The sequence below is a fragment of the Chrysochloris asiatica genome, unplaced genomic scaffold, assembly GCF_000296735.1.
Source record: "Chrysochloris asiatica unplaced genomic scaffold, ChrAsi1.0 scaffold00071, whole genome shotgun sequence".
Lineage (NCBI taxonomy): Eukaryota > Metazoa > Chordata > Mammalia > Afrosoricida > Chrysochloridae > Chrysochloris > Chrysochloris asiatica.
Window position 1 is genome coordinate 7,327,794 of NW_006408589.1, and position 19,805 is coordinate 7,347,598.

Sequence of the window (19,805 nt, forward strand, 5' to 3'; positions counted from 1 at the left end):
GTAGCAAGGAAGAAAGTGATTATTTCTCCAGTCTAGGAGCGGAGGTCTCTGGGACCACCAACGGATAAGAGCCGAGAACGAGACCCCACCCAGAGAACCGGGGATACCTGAGATGGAGGCAGAGATGATGACATGGAGGGATGAAGCGGCTGGGGACTTTGGATCCAGAGTGGGAGAGGAACTGTGGGCCGAAGACTGAGAGGGTAGGGGGTAGTGTAGAGCACGGGCTTCTAGGATATACCCTTTGGTCGGAAGATGATGTATGGAGGGGATTGGAACCATGGCAATGTAATGCTATACGATGGAATGAATATGGAACTGAGGTTCTCTCATGTAAACTATCATATAATTCACAATAAAAAAAAAATGAACTGAAACACATAAACATCAATATCCTAGGCATCGTGAGCTGAAATGGACCGATATAGGTCACTTTGAATCAGACAATCATATGGTTTACTATACTGGGAATGGAAAGTTGAAGAGGAATGGCATTGTATTCATTGCTATAAGGAATATTTCAAGATCTAACTTAAAGTAAAACACTGTCTGTGATAGGATACTATCCATACTCCTATAAGGAAGACGAGTTATTATTCAAATTTACCACTATTATTCAAATTTAAGCACCAATTACTAAAGCCAGTGATGATGAAATGTGGCACTTGTAGGAGAAGCACTAGACTGGGAACCACAAGGTCGGTGGTTCAAATTCACCAGCTGCTCCTTGGAAACTCTATGCGGCATTGCTATGAGTTGGAATTGCTCAACAGCACTTAACAATAACTAATTTCTTCAGCCAGAAATTGATAAAATATGCAATCATGATGCACTGATAATTACTAGATGATGCATTGATAATTACTAGTCATTGGACTATGAAAACTGGGAACAAAGAGAAAGGATCTGTAGTTGGAAAATGTGACCTTGGTGAAAGAACTTATATTGGAGATCACATGACAGAATTGTGCAAATACCTGTTTTCAACAGCTTGAACAGTGACTATACACATGGATCTTGTCAGATTGAATACGCAGGAATCATATTGACTACATCTGTAGAAAGACTATGGAGAATCCAAAACAAGGTCAAGGTCGGACTCTAAAACAGATCATCAATTGCTCATCTGCATATTCAGGCTAAAGCTGAAGAAAATTAAAACAACCTTGTTGTTGTTAAGCCCTGTTGATTTGGTTCCAACCCATAGCAACCCTCTATAGGGTTTCGAAGGAGCAGTTGGTGAGCTTGAACCGCTGACCTTGCAGTTCAAACCAACTTTGCATCCAGTGCATTAACCCACAGTGCCACACCAGGACTCCAAAACAACCTTGTTCTTGTTGTTGTTAAGTACCATCGAGTCGGTTCCAACCCATAGCAACCCTAGATAGGGTTTCCGAAGAGCAGCTGGTGAGCTTGAACCACCAACCTTGCAGTTCAAACAGCTTTGCAGTCTGGCGCATTAACCCACAGCACCACACCAGGACTCCAAAACAAGAACCTTAGGAGAGCCAAAATGTGACCTTGAGTATATCCCACCTGTACTTAAAAACCACTTCAAGGACAGATTTGGTATACTAGACACTAATGAACAAAAACCAGAAAAGTTGCAGATGACATCAAGAACACCATATAGGAAGAAAGCAAACAGTCACTTAAAAAGACCAAAATGGATTTCAGAAAAGACTGTAAAACTTGTTTTTGAACAGGGAAGAGCTAAAGCAACTTGAATAGATGATGAAGTCAAAGAACTGAACAGAAACTTTTAAAGGGTAGCTAGAGAAGACAAAGTAAAATATTATAATGAAATATGCAAAGACCTGAAATTAGAAAACCAAAAGGGAAGAACACACTCAGCATTTCTCAAGCTGAAATAACTGAGGAAAAAAACTCAAACCTCGACTTGCAACATTGAAAGAGTCTATGTGCAAAACATTGAATGATGCAGAAAGCATCCAAAGAAGATGAAAGGAATATACAGAGTCACTGTACCTGAGAGAACTGGTTGATGTTCAATCATTTCAAGAGGTACCATATGATCAAGAATCAGTTGTATTAAAGAAAGAAGTCCATGCTGCACTGAAGGCATTAACAAAAAACAAGTCTCCAGTAATTGACAGAATACAAATTGAAATATTTAAACAAACTCTTCTATGCCAAGAAATGTGGAAGATAGCTACCTTGCCAAGTGATTAGAAAAGATTGATATTGGTGCCCATTCCAAAGAAAGGTGACCCAACTGAATACAGAAATCATCAAATAACATTATCAATATCACAGGCAAGCAAAATTTTGCTGAAGATAATTCAAAATTGGTTGCAACAGATATTCATGGGGAACTGCCAAAACCCAAGCTGGATTCAGAAGAAGAGTCAAACTAGAGATGTCATTGTTGTTGTCAGATAGTTCTTGACTGATAGCAGAGAATAGCAGAAAAAAATTTGCTTGTACTTTCATGACTTTCCAAGACATTCAACTGTGTGGATCAAAACAAACTATGAATAACCTTATGATGAATGGATATTTCAGAACACTTAGTTGTGCTCATAAGAAACCTGTACACAAAGAAAAAGACAACCATTCAAACAGAACAAAGGGACACTGGATGGTTTAAAATCAGGAAAGGTGTGCACAATGGTTGTATCCTTTCACCATACTTATTCAATTTGTAAACTGAGCAATTAATCTGAGAAGCTAGAATACATGAACAAGAATATGGCATCAGGATTGGAGGAAGACTCATTAACAACCTGTGATATGCAGATGACACAACCTTGCTTGCTGGAAGTGAAGTAGACTAGATATACTTACTGAAGAAGATCAAAGACTACAGCCTTCAGTGCAGATTACACCTCAGTGTAAAGAAAATAAAAATCCACACAACTGGACCAATAAATAGCATCATGATAAACGAAGAAAAGATTGAAGTTGTCAAAGACTTCATTTTGCTTGGCTCCACAATCAACACTCATGAAAGCAGCAGTCAAGAAATCAAATGATGTATTGCATTAGGCTAATCTTCTGCACAAGACCTATTTAACATGTTCAAGAGCAAAGATGTCAGTTTGAGGACTTGTGCCTGACCCAAGTCATGGTATTTTCAACAGCCTCATATGCATGTGCAAGCTAGACTAGTGGTAAGAAAGACCGTAGAAGAATCAATGCATTTGAATTATGGTGTTGAAAAAGAATCTTGAAAGTATCATGGACTGCCTGAGGAACAGACAAATGTATATTGGAAGAAGTGCAGCCACAATGCTCCTTAGAAGCCAGGATGGTGAGACCTTATCACTTGTACTTTGGATATGTTATCAGGAGGGGTTAGTCCCTGGAAGGACATCATGCTTGGAAAAGTGGAGGGTCACTTGAAAAGAGGAAGACCTAAAAGATGTATTGACACTGTGGCAGTATCAATGGACTCAAATATGACAACATTGTGAGAATGGCTCAGGACTAGGCAACGTTTCTTGCTGCTGTGCATAGGGTCACTATGAGTCAGAACCAACTCACCAGCACCTAACAGTAACAACACATCAATTAAAGAGATGTGTTCTGACAGTATAGTGGTTGTACATGTTGACAATTATTCTGAATCATAATTTACTATATTATGCCACTCTGAGTATTTCCAGAGCCTGCCAGCTATCCTTCAAATGCCACTACTAACATGTCACTGTCTTCCGATGTGGCTTTCTTCAGTCTTGAGGGAGCTATCCCACTATAAAAAATGAAGACCGGTAAAAAGAAGTGATGGCAATATGCCTAACACAGAACACACATTATGTCATTTAGTTCCCTCAGGAACTCTAGAAAATAGCGATCATTATCCCTGGTGTCAGTTAGAGATGCTTCAAGTAACAAAACACCCAAAGGGTAACAGAAACTAACAAAGACTTAATTACCTCCTGTGACATGGGAGTTCCAAGTTTGCCACACCAGCTTAGTATTGTCCTCAGGGATTTTTCTATCCTAGTGCACAGATTCTTATTAATTGCCTTATGATTGTAAGAAGAATGCTTCACTACAACACTCACATCTTTGCACAAATGAATTCAAGGCAGGAAAGAATGGGAGGGAAAATGTTTCCATAAACCTCTATCTTGACTTCCTGTTGGTCATAACTTGGTCACATGCCAGCTCCTGAACTAATTACAGGCTTAGACCAAATCCCTAAGAACAAGTATATTGTCACATGAAGGAACTCAGAACTCTTGCTATCAAGGCAGATGGTTGTTGCTGTTGTTGTCAGGTGCCATCGAGTCAGAACTGACTCATAGCGACCCCATGCACAGCAGAATGAAACAATGTCCGATCCTGGGCCAACCTCAAAGTCTTCTAAATTCCCACCAAGTGATTGGGTGGGACCATGCAAATAAGGTATACAAGGATCCTCCCGCTAGGTTTAAAAGGAGTCATCTCAGAAGCAGAGATAGAAGCCAGCAGAACCATTAAGAAGGAAAAGAACAAGTTAAGGATGAGAAAGAGCGACTGCAGAGGCAATGGCAGAGGTGACAGCAGACGCAGTGGCATGGAGAGACAGAGCAGCTTCAGGGTCTAAATCCATAGACTGAGTAAAGCTGAGTGCCTATGAGCAGGAGAATAGCTTGCAGAATGTGCCCTTTGGGCATTCACAGACTAGCTAAGAGAACTGTGTGTCATTTGCCCAAGCAGAGCAGAGGCCAACGGGCCATATGGCTGAGAGGCTGAAGATAAGAGTGAGGTGTGCCTGCAGTATGGAAGACAAGAGGTGTTCCTGACTGGAGAACTGCTGCATCCTGAGTTGGTTTTTATCCTGAATTGTACCCAGTTCACTTCCTTAACAAACCCCATAATCATGAGTATTGTTATGAGTTTTATGTGCCCATTGCAATGGGTTATCGAGCCCAAATGTGAAGCAGAGATTACTGTGGGAGGGGTGGTTGGTGTCAGAAGAGGATAAAAAAGGTTGTAGGGTAGAAGCATGTCTGACCTCCACTTCATAGGAATTGGCCTTGGGGTGATTTTGAGTTTGATTATGTTTCCCCCTTGTGAAGCCAGGGGAAGTCAAACATGGCTCCCACATGGTTTTAGCAACCTACAAAAAAGACCAATTACTACCACTATTATTAACATTTACAAATAAACCATTAAAGCCAGTAAAGATGAAATTGAAGAACCTTACCAACTTCTTCAGTCAGAATATAATGAAACATGCAATCAAGATGCATTGATAATTACTGGTGATTAGAATGCAAAAGTTGGAAACAAAGAGGAAGAATTGGTAGTTGGAAAACATGGTCTTAGTGATAGGAACCATGCTGGAGATTGCATGATAGAATTTTGTAAAACTTAGTACTTATTCATTACAAATACCTTTCCAAACAACATAAAAGAGAACTGTACAAATGGGCCTCACCAAATGCAATATACCAGAATCAAATTCACTATATCTGTGGGAAGAGACAATGGAGAAGTTCAATATCATCAGCCAAAACTAGGCCAGTGGCTGACTGTGGAGCAAGCCATCAATTGCTCATATGAAACCTCAGGCTGAAGCTGAAGAAAGTGTAAAAGGTCCACAAGGTCTAAAATATGACCTTCAATATATCCCTCCAAATTTAGAGAACAGATCAAGAAGAGATCTAATGCATTAAACATTAATGACAGAGACCAGAAGAGTTGCAGAAGGCATCAAGAACATCATAGCGGAAGAAAGCAAAAGTCACTTAAAGACAAGAAAAAACAAAAGACCGAAATGAATGTTAGAAGAGACTCTGAAACTTGCCCTCCAGCATAGAGACGCTAAAGCAAGTGGAAGAAGTAAGAACGTCAAAGAACTGAACAGAAAATTTCCAAGGCCAGCTCAAGAAGATAAAGTAAAATATTATAAAGAAATGTGCAAAGATCTGGAGTTAAAAAAAGAAAAGGAAGCAACAAGTTTAGCATTTCTGAAGCTGAAAGAACTGATTTTAAAAATCCAAGCTTTGACTTGCAATATTGAATGACTCCATGGGCAAAATACTGAATGATGCAGAAAGCACCAGTAAAAGATGAAAAATATACAGTCACCATACCAAAAAGAAATGGCTGCTGTTCAACCATTTCAAAAGGTAGCATATGGTCAAGGACTGATGGTACTGAAGGAAGTAGTCCAAACTTCACTGAAGGCATTGGCAAAAAACAAGGCTTCAGGAACTGGCAGAATACAAATTGAAATCTTTCAACAAACTGAGGCAGCATTAGAGGAGTTCACTCATCTATGTCAAGACATTTGGACAACAGCTACCTGACCAATTGATTAGAAGAAATCTATATTCGTGCTATTCCAAAGAGAGTTGACCCAACAGAATGTGGAAATCATAGAACAATATCATTAATAGCACAGGCTGCAAGCAAATGTTTGCTGAATAAAGTTCAAAAATCGCTGCAACAGCACATCAACAAGGAACTGCCAGAAATTCAAGCCAGATTCACAAGAGGACGTGGAACAAGAGATGTCATCACTGACATCAGATGGATCCTGGCGAAAAGCAAAGGATTACCAGGAAGATGTTTACTTGTGCTTTCCTGACTATGTAAAGGCTTCCAACTGTATAGATCATGACAAACTATGGTTAAACATTGTACACACACACACACACACAAAGTCATTATAGAACACTTAATTGTGCCCTTGAGGAACCTGCACATAGACCAAATGACAGTTATTTGAACAGAACAAAGGGATACTTTAAAGTCAGCTAAGGTATATCCTTTCACCATACTTATTCAATCTGTATTCTGAGCAAATAATCCAAGAAGCAGGATTGTATGAAGAACAGCATGGCATCAGAATTGAAGGAAAACTCATTAACAACCTAAGATATGCAGATGATACAAGCTTTTTTGCTGAAAGCGAAGAGGACTTAAACTACTTACTGATGAAGATCAAATACTACAACCTTCGGTATAGATTGCACCTCAATGTAAAGAAAACAAAAACTGGACCAATAAACAGCATCATGATAAATGGGGAAACAACTGAAGTAGTCAAAGTCTTCATTTTGCTTGAATCCACAATCAACACTCATGGAAGGTTTGTTGTTGTTAGGTGCCATCGAGTCAGTTCCAACCCATAGCAACCCTATGTACAACAGAACGAAACATCACCCAGTCCTGCACCAGCTTCACAATTGCTGCTACACTTGAACCCACTTTTGCTGCCACTGTGCCAATCCATCTTGTTGGGGAACAGCAGTCAAGAAATCAAACAACAGATTGTGTTAGGCAATCTGCTGCACAAGACTTCTTTAAAGTGTTTGGGGATTAAGGTGAGCCTGGGCCAAGCCATAATATTTTCAATTGTCTCTTGTGCATGAGAGTTGGACAGTGAATAGAGTAGACCATAGAAGACTGATATATCTGAACTGTAGTGTTGGAGGGAAATACTAAAAGTACCATGGACCTCCAGAAGAACAAACAAATCTGTGTTGGAGGAATAAAGTGCAACCAGAATTCTCCTTAGAAACCTAAGTGAGACTTCATTTCTCATATTTCCTGTTATCAGGAGGGACCAGTCACTAGAGAAGGACATCATGCTTGGCAAAGTGGAGGGTCAGCAAAAAAGAAGAAGATCCCCAAAAAGATGGATTGACATATTGGTAGCAGTAATGGGCTCAAACATAACAATTGTGAGGATGCAAAGGACTGGGCAATGTTTCCTTCTATTGTGCTTAGGGTCTCTATGAGTGGGAACCAACTTATTGGCACCTAACAACAACAATACCCCACCTGAATTAGGAACCATCTCAAGAAGAGACTTGATGCAATTGAGACCAATAGCTGAAGACCAGAAGCATTGTGGGATGGCACTAAGAACATAATACATGAAGAAAGCAAAAGAACACTAAAAAGAAAGAAAAGATCTAAATGGATGTCAGAAGAGATTCTGAAACTTGCTTTAGAATGTAGAGAAGTGAAAGTGACCAGAAGAAATGATGAAGTAAAATAGTTGAACATAAAATTTCAAAGATCAGCTCAAAAAGAAAAATAAAGTATTACAATGGGCAAAGACTAGAGTTAGAAAACCAAAAGGGTAGAACATGGGTCTGCCTTTCTAAAGCTGAAAGAACTAAAGAAAAAAATTCAAGCCTCAGTTTGCATTTTTATTGCACTGGGCAAATCTGCTACAAAAGACTTTTTGTGATATAAAAGAACAAAGATGTCATTTATGGACTTAGGTGCACCTGACCCAAGCCGTGGTATTTTCAATTGCCTCATAATCATGTGAAAGTTGGGCAATGAATAAAGAAAACTGTAGCTGAATCAATGTATTTGAATTATGGAATTGGTGAAGAATATTGAAAGTATCATGGACTGCCAGAAGAACAAACAAATCTGTCTTAGAAGTACAACCAGAATGCTCCTGAGAAGTGAGGATAGCAGGAGTTCATCTCTCCTACTTTGGACATGTTGGCCTTTACAACAGTGTCTATTCACTAGGTAAAAAGAACTAATCAGACTTTTGTGTGGTTACTGGACACTGGTTCTGAATTAACACTAATTACAAGAAATCCAAAACATCACTGTGACCCACCAGTCAGAGTGGGGACATATTGAGGTCAAGTTATTAATGAAGTCTTAGCTAAGGTTTGTCTCACAGTGAATCCAGTAGGTCCCCAAACTTATCCTGTAGTGAGTTTCCCAGTTCCAGAATACATAATCAGAATAGACATATTCAAAACCCCCACATTGGATCTCTGAAACATATAATAAAGGTTATTATGGTAGGGAAAAGCAGATGGAAGCTATTAGAACTACCTGTACCTAGGAAAATGGTAAACCAAAAGCAATGCCACATTCCTGGAGGGATTACAGAGATTGGTACCACAATCAAGGATTTAAAGGATGCATGGGTGGTGATTCCCACCACATCCCCATTTAATTGGCCTATTTGGATGGATCTTGGAGAATGACAGTCACCAGGTGGTGACTCGAGTTACAGAGGTTATTCCAGATGTAGTTTCACTGCTTGAGCTAATTAATACATCTCTTGTTACCTAGTATGCAGTTATTGATCTGGCCAATGCCTTTTCCTCAATTACTGGTTAGAAGTATCACCAAAAGCAGTTTGTCTTCAGTTGGTTAGGTCAGTAATACACTTTCATTGTCTTACCTCAGAGGTATATTAACTCTCCTTCACTATGTCACAATTTAGTCCACACAGATTGTGATTGCTTTTCCCCTCCACAAGACATCACACTGATCAATTACATTGATGACATGATGTTTATTGAACCTAGTAAGGAGGAAGTATCTATGACTCTAGACTTACTGGTAAAACATCTACATGCTAGAAGGTAGAAAATTAACATAACAAAAATCCAGACATTTTCCACATCAGTGAAATTTTTAGAGGGTCAGTGTTGTGGGGTATGTTGAGATATTCCTACTAACTTATTGCATCTGGCCAATAACTAAAAAAGGAACGCAACACTCAGCATTTCTCAAGCTGAGAGAACTGAAGAAAAAAATCAAACCTTGACTTGAAATATTGAAGGATTCTATGGGCAAAATATTGAATGATGCAGAAAGCATCAAAAGAAGATGGAAGGAATACACAGAGTCACAGTACCAAAAAGAAATGGTCAATGTTCAACCATTTCAAAAGTTTGCATATGATCAAGAACCAATGATCCTGAAGGAAGATATTTAAGGTGAATTGAAGGCATTGGCAAAGAACCCGGCACTGGGAATAAATGGAATACAAAATTGAAATCTTTCAAGAAACTGATGTGGCACTGGGGTCACTCACACATCTATGCCAAGAAATTTGGAAGACAACTACCTGGCCAACTGACTGGAAGAGATCCGCATTTGTACCCATTCCAAAGGGAGGTGACCCAATGGAATGCAGAAATCATCAAACAATACCATTGATATCCCATGTAAGTAAAGTTTTACTAAAGATATTACAAAAACGGCTACAACCGATAACTATCTGGACAGATAACTTCCAGAGGTTCAAGCCAGATTCAGAAGAAGACATAGAATTAGGGATATCATTGCTGATGTCAGATGGATCTTTGCTGAAAGCAGAGAATACCAGAAAAATGTTTGCCTGTGATTTATTGGATATGCAAAGGCTTTCAATTATGTGGATCATGACAAGCTATGGACAACATTACAAAGAATGTGTATTCCAGAACACTTAAGTGTGCTCACAAGGAACATATTATCCCGTCCCTATAGAAAGATATCATTTTTGGTAAGTGGAGGGTTGGAAAAAAGAGGAAGACAGACACCCAATGAGGTGGATTGGTACAGTGGCAGCAGCAATGGGCTCAAGTGTAGCAATGATTGTGAGGTTAGCCCAAGACTGGGCAGTATTTCATTTTGTTGTGCCTAGGGTGGCTATGAGTCAGTGTCAACTTGATGACACCTAACAATAACAACAACACTTACTCTAGATATAGATGTGCCTTCCCTGCATGCAATGCTTCTGCCAAAACTACCATTCATGGACATACAGAATGCCTTATCCAGTGTCCTGGTATCGCACACAACATTGCTTCATATCAAGGAACTCACTTCACAGCAAATGAAGTGCAGCACTGGGCCCATGCTCATATAATTCACTGGTCTTACCATGTTCCTCATCATTCTGAAGCCACTGGCTTGAACGAACCATGAAATGGTCTTTTAAAAATACAATTACAGCAATGATTGTGAGGAACTAGAAGTGTTGGGACCAGGTTCTCCAGAATGTATATGCTGTATATTCTCTAAGCCAGTATATACTATATGGTGCTGTTTCTCCAATAGCAAGAATTCATGGCCCGGGATATGAAAGGGAATGGCACCACTCACTTTTACTCCTAGTGACCCACTTGAAAAATTTTTGCTTCTTGTCCCTGTAACCCTACAATCTTAGAGACTGGACATTTTCACTCCAAAAGAGATGCAATCTGGAGATGCAACACTGATGTTATAGAACTTAAAGTTAAGGAGACCCCCTGGCCACTTTGGACTCCTCATGCCTCTGGATCCACAAGCAAAAAAAGGAAGTTACTGTATTGGATGGTGTAATTAATCCTGATAACCAAGGAGAAATCAGATTGACATTACATAATGGAGATAAAGAAGACTATGAGGACTAAGGTGTGCCTGACCCAGGCCATGGTGTTTTCAATAACCTCATATGGGTGTGAAAGCTGGACAGTGAATAAGGAAGATCGTAGAAGAATTGAGTTGTGGTGTTGGAGGAGAATACTAAAAGTGCCATGGACTGCCAAAAGAATCAATAAATCTGTTTTGGAAGAAGTGCAGCCAGAGTGCTCCTTGGAGGCCAGGATGGCTAAGCTTCGTCTCTCATACTTTGGACATATTGTCCGGAGGAAACAATCGCTGGAGAAGGATGTCATGCTGGGCAAGATGGAGAGTCAGAGAAAAAGAGGAAGACCCCCAACGAGATGGATCAGCCAGGTGGCATCACTGATGGTGTCAAGTGTGGCAGCGGTAGTGAGGTTGGCCCAGGATCGGACATTGTTTTGTTCTGCTGTGCATGGGGTCGCTATGAGTCGGTTCCGACTCGATGGTACCTAACAACAACAATGTGTGGAATCCAGGACATTCTTTAGGACATCTCTTAGTATTACCATCCCTTGTGATTTAAGTCAATGGCAAACTATAGCAACCCAATTCTTACATGATTACTAATGGTACAGACTCTGCAGGAATGAAGATTTGGGTTATCCCACCAGGAAAAGAGCTACAACCCTCTGAAGTGCTTGCGAAGGACAAGAAGAATACATAACTACTGGTGGAAAGGGTATTTTTAAAGACTAGATACATTCATGTGACAGGTTGTAGAAACAAGGACTGTTTGCTATGAGTATATTTTTTACTCTGTATGTGTGTACCAAATAATTTTGCATTGTTCATTTATAAAATATAAATTGAGTTAGTGTATTTTCGGTTGTACACATATTTGTTTTATCATGTTACTTGCAAGTATGACTTTATAATTGTCTTTATTTGGAGATTTTGTATGGTTTAAAATGTATGTAGGTGCCAAGTTGATACAGGGTAGATTGTGATAGTTACTGTTTTGTGCCCAGTTGACTGGGTCAGGATTCTTACTGGTCTGGCAGCTGAGATAAATTTATCCTTCATGATGAGATCTAATATAATGTAATCAGCTCTATGATGAGATCTGTTCTGAGTAGACAATCAATTGAAGGGAAGTTTCCTCAGGAGTATGGCCGGCTTTCAATATATTTGACACTCAGGCAAGGCTTGCTTGCTCTCTGCTGGGTCTGGATCATGCATCTGATCTCTAATTCTTTGGGCTTGAGCCAGGGCTCTTCTACCTGCCAATCCTGGGAGTCGTCAGCAATCTACCTTCTCATCTGCCAGACCTGCCTGCCTGCCTGCCTGCCTGCCTGCCTGCCTGCCTGCCTACTTGCTGTCTAACCTGACAATCTTGGTTCATCAATCCTGCAGCTACATGAGTCAGAAGCCTCCAGCCTGACATCTCACCAATGGACTTGGGTCTTGCCCACCTCTACAACTGAGTGAGCTATTCTTTCATATAAACCTCTCGATATATAAGATTAACTGGTTTTACTTCTCTAGAGAACCCAACCTAAGACAGAAAGAATATTCCCTAATTCGTTCCATGAAACAAACATAATAATAATATACAAACCAGACAAAAGAAATACAAGAAAAGAAAATCACAGGCCAATATCGCTTAAGAATATATATGCAAAAATCCATAACAAAATACTTGTGGTTGTTGTTGTTAAGTGCCATCAAGTCAGTTCCGACTCATAGTAGGGTTTCACTAGCCCTGCAGAGGGTTTCCAAAGAGTGGCTAGTGAATTTGAATCACCAACCTTTGGGTTCAATTCAATCTTGTAGTCCAATGTACCACACCAAAACTCCTAACAAAATAGTAGTGAACAATAAATAAATAAAAATACTAGTGAACAGAATCCAAGAGCATGTTAAAAGAAATGTACTCCGGGAATGCAAGGATGGTTCACCACTAGAAAATCAATCAAGTTAATATATCATATCAATGTTGTTGGTAATGGTATTAGGTGCCATTGAGTGGCCCTATTAATGCCAAAACAAAACAATGCCCAGTCCTGCACCATTCTCATGGTTATTGTTACATATGAACCCATCATTGCTGCCACTTTGTCAATCCATCACGTTGGGGATCTTCCTGTTTTCCACTGACGCTCCACTTTACCTTATCATATCCTTCTCTTTCTCCCCTAACAATATGCCCAAAGTACAAGATACAGAGTTTTGCCATTCTCATTTCTAAATACTTTTCTGACCATACTTCTTCCAAGACAAATTTATTTGTTCTTCTGGCAGTCCATAGTACTTTCAATATTCTTAGCCAACACCATAATTCAAATGCATCAATGCTTCTATGGTCTTCCTTACTCACTGTTGAACTTTCATATGCATATGAAGCATTTGAAAATACCATGACTTGGGTCTGGCACAGATTAGTTCTCAAACTGACATCTTTGCCCTTTACCACTTTAAATAGGTCTTTTTCCACAGATTTGTTTAAAGCAAAATTAACTATAAGAGGAACTTTAAAAGTATTCAGTAATTCTATTTCTGAGCATCTGTCCTAGAAAAGCAATCCTTTTAAAAAACGTTAACTGTAAAAACATAACTGTAGCCTTAAGACCTAGTGGAATAGTGGGTTATGATTTGGGCTGCTAACCACAAGGACGGCAGTTCAAATCTACCAGCTGCTCTATGGGAGAAAAATGAGGCTTTCTGCTCCTGTAAAGATTTGTCGTCTCGGAAACTCTATGCGGGATTGATATGCATTGGAACTGACTTGGTAGCACACAACTACTGCCACCACAACCAAAAACTATAAAGCACTTGAATCTTCAACAGTATTAGAATAATTAAGTCAACAATGTTATGGTCATTCAAAATACTACTACAGAGATTTACAATGATGTTTATAAGGACGTGTTAATGAAGACAAACAAAAACATTACATGCATATCACCTAATAATAAGTGAATTGCATCAAGAAGAAAACTGTATACTCAGTAGAATCCCAAGTTTGTAACAAATGGAAATTAAATAGAGACTAGAAGACAAGAACCCAAAATGTGAAAACTTGTTGGGGCCATTGGGTTAGTGATTTCTTTTTTGTTTTTGTTTTTTCCTACTTGTTTTATGACCAAAAAAAAAAAAAAATTGTAATTACAATATGTAATGGAAAAAAAGTCATCTATTTTCTGACAGGCAAAGAAAACAAACAGATGCGTGTCAAATAGTCAGCAATTTCTGTGTCATAAATAATAAAATACAACGTACATTCCCAGTACATGATCCCATCTTATCTTGCTTCCCTGAAAGCAGTTGTAACCCACTCCATTAGCATGGACTTGCGGTAAGAGCCAATATACTTAACAAATTCTCTCAATGCACAAAGGCCAGCATCCCCAAACAGAAGGAAAGAAGAATGCAGTCAGGGGAATAAATCCAATGAAATATATTTGAAGCACCGACAACTTGGTATTTGCAGAAATGCAAAAAGAAGATAAGAGCATCCCTTCCTGCTCTGTCCTTAAAAATAATTCCCAAAATGTTGAAAAGTGGAAAAAAAAACAGAAAAAAAGACATCTTAAACGTCTATCAAAAATCTCCAAAAGGGTTGAAATATGCTTTATCTCAAAAGAAGAGCTTATTTGATATATGCAGTTACTTCATGAATTGGGTTTGGGAGCCTCATTGTAAAGAAAACCGCCTTTGGACTGTAAGTCACCACTTCTTCACTCACTGACTGGGGGAACTCTCTAAATCATTTTACCTTTCCCTGGAGGCTCTATATCCTCATCTGTAAAATCCGTATAACTATCCTGGTATAAGGATCTCTGGTAGCATAGTGGTTGCAAATCAGGCTGTGAACCACAAGGTCAGCAGTTCAAAACTACAAGCCGTTCCATGGGAGAAAGATGAGGCTTTCTGCTCCCGTAAAGATTTATAGCCTCAGAAACCACCACCATCCTGGTATAAGATAAGCACTTGACTTCAAGGTTAGTTTGAACCTCAAGGTGTGGAGCTATAAGATAAGTGCAAGACCACAAGGCCAGTTTGAACCACAAAGTTGGCAGTTCAAATTCACCAGTCACTCCTCAGAAACCCTATTCTGGGTCCTTATGATTTGGACCGACTCAATGGCAACAACATTAATTAACAACAACAGCATCCTGGTATGGTGTTGTAGGATAAGCACAGGACTGTAAAACACAAGGTTAGTGGTTCAAACCCACCAGCTGCTCCTCAGATACCATATACAGGGTTGCTATGAGTTGGAACCAACTTGATGGTATTTAACAACAACATCCTGCCTCCCTAGGTTGTTACAGGACACATTGCTCCTTATCACTTATTTATTGAGCACTCCCTCTCTGCCAGGCACAGGGCCAGGTACTCTCCATGCATTATCTTACCTAAACAATAATAAGGAAAAATACAAAGGGTGTGATTCCTAGTATGTGTCTTATGAATTCGAGTTTACTTCCCCTCCCTGAATTAGTTTTAGAAAAGCAGCCTGCACCCTGAATGCTAGACCATAGGTAGTAGCAAAAATCTGAAATAGGTCACTTGGACCAACTTTTCTGCACTCTCACGTGCCTTCCTTCAATCAACAGCAATATGCTGTTGGTGGTGTTGTTGTTAAGTGTCGTCAAGTCAGTTCCACCTCATAGCAACCCTGTATAGGGTTTCCAAGGAGTGGCTGGTGGATTTGAACCACCGACCTTGTAGTTAGCAGTCCAGGGCTTATCCTACAGTGCCACACCAGGACTCCAACAGCAATACAATGAGCACCTATTAAGTGCAAGCACTGTACTGAGTGCCAGAGACAGAGACAGAGACAAGGTAGGGGGTGGTTCTGGCTCTTCTGGAGTTTAAAATCTGAGGAGGGATACAGAAGAGATAACAGGCCATTGCAGTGTAATGACACACAGTGCTATGTGAGCTATATAAACCCCAGCTTCACCATTTACTAACCATATGACCCCAGAATGACTCTACCTCTCTGAACTTCAGCTTCCTAACCTGTAAAACGCGACAATGACAGCATCTATCTCAAAGGGCATTTGAGAGGATTAATAAGAATGAATATGTAAAGAGCGTTTAGAACAGTGTGGGAAGCATTTGGGCTCTAGGGAAGGACTTGTTAATTACTATTAGAAAGGTAGTGGCATGAATGTGAACAAAAATGGAGTCCTGGTGTGGCACTGTGGGTAAAGCACTGAACCACAAGGTCGGTTTGAACCTCAAGGTTGGTGGCTCAAATTCACCAGCCGCTCCTTGGAAAGCCTATACAGTATCACTGAGAGTCAATAACAATGAACATGAATATTAGTATTAGCTTTGTTGTTGTTGTTGTTGTTGTTGTTAAGTGCCATTAAGTCGGTTCCAACTCACAGAGACTTTGTATAGGGTTTCCTAGGAGTAGCTGATGGGTTTTAACCACCAACTTTGTGATTAGCCATCCTGTGGTTACCCTACAGTGCCATACCAGGACCCAAATTAGTCATTGTATTAGCATTAAAAGGAGTTATAATATTAGCTTTAGCTTTACAATTAGCATTACTATTTGTTTGAGGGTGGTTCTCACTGTTAAGTGCCGTAGAGTCGGTTCCAACTCAGAGTGACCCTGTATAGTGTTTCCAAAGAGCGGCTGACGAGTTTGAATCACTGACCTTGCAGTTCAAGCTGACCTTAGAGTCCAGCGCATGAGTCCACAATGCCACAGCAGGTTTAGGATTAGCAGTAGTGATAGTTGCAATAGCGGAAGCATCAGCTTTGTTGGTGTGTACCATCAGGTTGACACTATCTTATGGAGACCTTCTGTAGTGGAATAGAACTGCCTCATAAGGCTTTCCGAGCGATCATTTTTAAAAGGCCAGGTCTTTTCTCCCACAACACAGCTGGTGGGTTCAAACCGGCAGCCTTTCATTTAGTGGTCAAGATTTTAACCATTGCGTCATCAAGGCTCCTTTCCTTAGTATTAGCTTTAGGATTACCATTGACATTAGTATTCACAAAGACTTCAGGATTAGCACTAGTATTAGCAGTAGTAGTAGCTTATCATTAGCATTGTTGTTGTTGTTATGTGCCATGGAGTCGGTTCCGACTCATAGCAACCCTGTACAGGGTTTCTGAGGCTGTAAATCTTTATGGGAGCAGAACGCCTCATCTTTCTCCCGCAGAACAGTTGGTAGTTTCGAACTGCTGACCTTGTGGTTTACAGCCCAATTCGTAACCACTACGCTAACAGAGCTCCTTTATCATTAGCATTAGTGATACCCTAAGCACAACTCTAAGGAGCTCTGGTAGTGTAGTGGTTACGAATTGGGCTGCAAACAGCAAGATCAGCAGTTTGAGACTACCATCTGTTCCGTGGGAGAAAGATGAGGCGTTCTACTCCCGTAAAGATTTATAGTCTCAGAAACTCTGTACAGGGTCACTATGAGTCAGAACCGACTCCACAGCATGCAGCCACCAGCCACCAGCCACCAAGCACAGCTCTAGGGGCACAGAGCAAAGACAACTAATTCAGCAATAGTGGGGAAAGCAAAATGGACATAAAGAAACTTCCTGAAGTGCAGCAGGGTTCATCACAAAAGTGGAGAGATGCGGTAAGACATGGCACTGGTGAGACCAGCAGGAGACAGTCTTGCCAGACCTTGTGAGTCAAGGTGGGGAGCTTGAACTCCATCTTGAGGCCGCTGAAGGTTTCAGATAAGGATCTTACATGAGCAGGTTGGAGTTTACAAAGACACTTCCGGTGAGCATGTGGAAAAGGAAGGTTGGCTGGAACAGGGAGGCCAAGAGATGACAGCTGCCATTTCTCACAGGAGGGGTCATAATAGTCCAGACAGGTGGAGAGAAAGGGGCAGGGTGGAGAGATCTAGAGGACTGGGGAACTGAGTGTCAAATGGAATGAGAAGGAACAAGCCGGAGGGAGGCAGGTTCCTAGCTTGAATGACAAGGGCTGTACTTTTCAGATCTGTTTTTAACTTCTCATGTTTCAAGTCTGTGTCCATAACAAGATAATGAGGTTTTGGAAGGGCTGGGACTGTTTTAAGCATCTGTGAATCCCCCGGAGGCCTGGTACACAGTGGGTGCTCAATGAATGTCTCCTTGCCCCTGGCCCCTCCCATCCATCAGCCATTCCACAGGGCTGAGTCCCTGCCAATGCCTTTACCACGGAAAACCAAACCACAGTGGGTTTCCAGAAATGTGGAAAACATCCCCTCAGGAATCCAGACGTTCCCGCGGCTCTCCTGAGCAGCAGAGCAGTGGCAGGAGGGGCAAGTCAGGCTGGTGAGGAAGGCTTGGGGTGCAGGCCGCAGCTGCCTGTGGGGAACACTGGGAATCAAGTTAGGAAGGTAAGGGGCCCACCCAAAGGCTCAGCCTGTGTAGGGTCCTATACATGGACTCCTAGTCTCTTAGGAGCCACCAAGTAAGACCAAGACAGAAATGTGGAGCCAACAAAATCTACCCACCCAAAAACCTATCCCCAACCCACACACCATAACTCCTCACCACCATTTATCGAGCATCGATGAGGGACTTGGTGCTAGTTTAAAGTGCTCTATACACCTTGTCTCACATGATCCTCACACAGGCTTGACACATAGGGAACACCATCCCCATTTGACAGGTGAAGAAACTGAGGACGCACTTGCCCAAGATCACACAATCAGTAAGGAGGAAACCTAGATTTCAAGCCCAAGCCTGTCTAATCCTAAAGCCCGCTCTTGTAACCACCAGTCCAAAAGGCCAAAACCTGGAATTGGTGGCCCATGAGGTCAATTCAGCATGCAGACATGTTTTATTTGGACCCAACACTGTTTTAAAAAGTGGGAAATTTCACATAAAAATCCAGATTTCCGGCTTCTCTTTAGAAACCAGAGATCTGGCAACCTTGGACCCACATTTCCGTAGGCCCACAATTGGCTGTGCGAAGGAGCAGCTGCCCCCTTTCAATGAGGCCTGTCCTCTCCACTCCTGCGTCCACCTCCCCACCCCCAATCCCTCCTAGTAAGCATCTGTGTTGGGACCCACCAGTCCAGCCATTAGCGACCCAAGTCCTAATGTGAATGTTGAAACCCCATTCCTCAGCAACTTTCTTTTCCTCAGGTTAAGTGCATGACCTTTAAAGTCAGACCAGCCTGCCGGGGTCACAGACTTCCCCTTTCTGAGCTTCAGTGTCCTCACCTTTAAAATGGGGAGTTAATAGTATCTCATAGGGCTGGGGATTTGGGCTCCACAGACCCCTCCCTTCTCCCTCATGTGGAACAAACAGAATAGGTTCACAGGATGCAAAAAGTTCCACAGGAGCTCCCCGCCAGGCAACAACTGTAAAGATGGGATTGGAACAAGCCAGGAAGGGGCAGTCCAGGAAGGAACAGGTGAGGCATCACCTGGGGCCTAACCTTCTGCTGGTCATTTCCTTGTCTGTTACATTCTAGAATGCATATTGTGTGAAGGCAACAGTGTGTCTGTACCCCGAGGACTCACTACAGAGAAGTAAAATCTCTTCTTGACAAAGGTGCTCTGCCTTGCCCCTTTCCTCTACTCTGTCTGCATCCACTTGCTTTGTGATATCATCTAGTGTCAAGACTTTAAACACCATTCCTATGCCAAGGGGCAAGGGTATGAGCAGGGTGAAACCAATGTTACAGATTGAATTGTGTCCTCAAAATATGTTATAAATCTAACCTCTCTAACTGTGGATGTAATCCCATTTCGGAGCAGGACCTTCTTTGTGATAT